Here is a 3,664-nt window from a genome sequence, read left to right as displayed (position 1 = left end):
TCCTTTTGATTTTGATTTGTTTAGGATTTTTGATTTTAGGTATTTTTTCTTTTAATTTAATTTTAACAAATAAATTTTATTTGTAATAATGATTTTTAACAATTATAATAATGATTTTTAAAAATATAAATTATATTTTTTAATCAGAAATAATATAATAATAAGTTTATTCCACGTATGCACCTGCCACGTCAGCTTTTTATTGACACGTCATTAAAAAAATGACAACTCATCATGATTTGGACTCAAATTCTGTTTGGGGGACTAAAACTGGGAAGAAACAAAATAGGGGGACTACTTTCAATTTTCACCTATAATAGGGGGACCAAAAGTGCAATTAAGCATATTTATTACATATTGTAGAAAAAGATGTAACATGATTAAGGATAGATAAATAAAAAAATAATTAATACAGTTGAAAAATAGAAAGAGGTCTCATAAAAAGAGACAGAAAAATCTCAAGATGATCTTATATTTAGAGACGAATGTAATAATAACTATTTTTAGTTTCTACATCAGATCAATCGATTTTTACTCATTAATTGATTATTTAACTTCTCTTGACCAATTATCTTATAACTTTGACAATTATCTTTTTCTCACTTCACTTATTTGATTATCTAATTTCAATTATTCTATCAATTAAAGGTTTATTAGATTAAAATAATATATTTTTTCTCTAAATGTTTCTTGATAAAAAATTAATCTAAATATGAATTTTAATCACTTTAATCGAGATGAATATGACAACATTTAAACACCTAATTACTTAATTTACCTATGTATCTAAATTCTATTGTATCTCTTACTACTTTTCCACACTAAACCCTAACTCTCCCCCTTTTTTCGGCCTATCTACACTATAAAAGTCCTCCAAACAATTCATTTATATCTGTAAAAAAAAAACAATAAATAAATAAAATAGAAGAATGACATTCCAATAAGCCATTAATAAAAAAACAATTCCCTAAAGTCATTAACAAATCTGTTTTTGGAAACCACTCAATTTCATCAATTAATATTTGTCATGTTTACCATACTCAATCATTATCCATATTTTTCATGTTTACTAATGTTAATCATTATCCATAACCTACCATTAAACTATTTAGACTACAATAAAATCTCATTGAGGTCATTGCATTGGAAAATAACATCTACATTAAACTCTAAATTCATGCATTGGTGTACTGTTGATAAAATGCAAGGATTATACCATTACTACACTTGCTTATCCATTAAAATCTCATTTACTTATTGCATTGAAAAAACACATATTCATTATCTATAATTCATGCGCATCGGTACACTCATTTACTTGTATTACTCAACATTTAACGTATGTCTCTGAATTTTATATATCACTTGTTAGAAGCGAAATTAACCAATTGTAAATAAATTTATCTATAAATATTATGTAGATATTATTTATTAGTCATTCTCAGTGCATAATCAATCTTAGCAATTTTCAATGCACTATTAATTTTGATTTATTTTCATTGCATCATTAATGCCTCATTAATGCACCATTAATATTCAGTCATTCTCAATGCATCATTAAATCACAAAAAAATGTCAATATATTAATCTATAAATGTTACTCAGCTGTTAATGCTTAGTCATTTTCTATGCACAATTAATGTGCAATTATTCTCAATGCAGCATTAATGTTCATCTATTCTCAATGCATCATTAATGCTCAATCAGTCACAATGTATCATTCTGTCATTTACAAAGCACCATTAATGTTTAGTCTTTTTCAATGCATCATTAATGTTTAATCATTCTCAATGTATCATTAATGTTGATCTATTTTCAATGCACAATTAATATTCAGTCATTTTCAAATGCACCATTAATGTTCGGTGATTCTCAATATATTGGTAATTTTCAATCATTTTCGTTGAGTGTGACAGACAACATTTAGACTTATCATACATAGAGCAAACCAAATCATTCATTTATTAAAAATATATCATATCAACGCTCAAGCAACTCTTGCAGTTGTCCAATCAAAAGAGATATTACAAAAAGATATAACAATAGACATAAATCTTATGTATTTCTAAATATTATTATGCCTAATATTTTCATTTGTTTGTTTGACTTTTGGTTGCAAAGTTTCAAGAATTTAATTAATTGTGTACTTAGTTCTTTATTTTAAATTTCAACTTTGAGTTGCAACTTGAATAATTTAAAATTTATTTTTCGTCTTTCGAATGTAGAGTGAAGTTAAATATTTTGATTGTGAATTATTAACTTTCATATTACTTGGATATAAGTTTAATTAGTGACCTCATCATGTACAATTTTAATTTAATAAGTTTTGTTTAGAAATACTAATCATAAAAAATATAATATTTTTTGTTTGTAAATGCCCTTAAAAGGCATATTAGGATAATTTTTATTTTAATATTGTATCTCAATCCGCTTATCTTGGGCCGACCATGTTCATGTTAGTTAGGTCGGATAAAATGAGCTAAAACTAAATCTCTATCAATAAAAAAATGTTTAGAACAGGTTATGCAGCCAAAACAACATAAATATGCATTTTGTTACACATTAGTAAATTAGTTTAAAGAATTAATTGATTAATGTTGTTTAACAACTATAGTGCTGCACTGTTTTCACCATAAATAGTGTTGCAAAAGTTTGAATGACGTGTTATTGGTGGAGTTGGAAAGCTATAAGAAAATCATTCAATATCTTAATTGAACACTTAAGCATAGTCATGCTCTAACAAGTATATATTTAACTAAAGTTTTTGTTAATGTAATTGATCCACTTGAGTCGCGTTACTACTAAGAAGTATATATAGAGTTGTAGATATCAAAATTGGGTTAAACACACTATAGACATTACTTCATTTTAGTCAATAAAGATATTTAAAATAATGATTATCAAATAATACGAAAACACACTATAGACATATTTATTATTAATATGACTTCTAAAATATGATTAAGTTTCGAAGAATGTTTCAAGATTTACGACACACACATTTGGACATTTACATTGACATTGATAAAATTCCACATTTGAAATATTTTATGTTTATTATAAGATCACAACTCCACCACTAAAGGTCACTCTATCAACTACAAAGCATTGGTCAAAACCAACATGGTCACGAATTTTTTCAATTTTATCGTTGCAGATCAAAGTCACAAATGGACTATAAAATAGATCAAAATGTTATTCAAGGACTAAATGGACTACAAAACAAAATAAATGAAATGAATAAAATATATCCATTGGGTTAATTCGCCCTTGAATAACATTTTTAGAGTCCTTAATTATCAAAGGAGGGCAAAAAGTTTTTCACTAAACACATGTTTTAATTCTTAAACCGTCGAATAACACCTTTTGCTTTGTGTATTAAACAAGCAAAGGACAATTTGTGAGTATCATGTACTTTGGATTGGAGATCTTCTATGTTTTAAAAAAGAAATGTACAGTTTTATTTGGAGAGATAGTCACAACAAGATTTAGAAATATTTAAAAATGATTAAAATATTTAAAAAATATTAATGCCAAATAAAATAGTTATTTTGTGTGACTTTATTTCTCTAAACAAAACCCTCCATTTCTATTGAGAAATAGTGAGGACTCCAGCTAGGGACATCAACTAACATGTGTATATATATATATATATATATATATA

This window comes from Cicer arietinum, chromosome 7 (genome assembly GCF_000331145.2).
Source record: "Cicer arietinum cultivar CDC Frontier isolate Library 1 chromosome 7, Cicar.CDCFrontier_v2.0, whole genome shotgun sequence".
Taxonomy (NCBI): domain Eukaryota; kingdom Viridiplantae; phylum Streptophyta; class Magnoliopsida; order Fabales; family Fabaceae; genus Cicer; species Cicer arietinum.
This window is presented reverse-complemented; position numbering follows the sequence as displayed.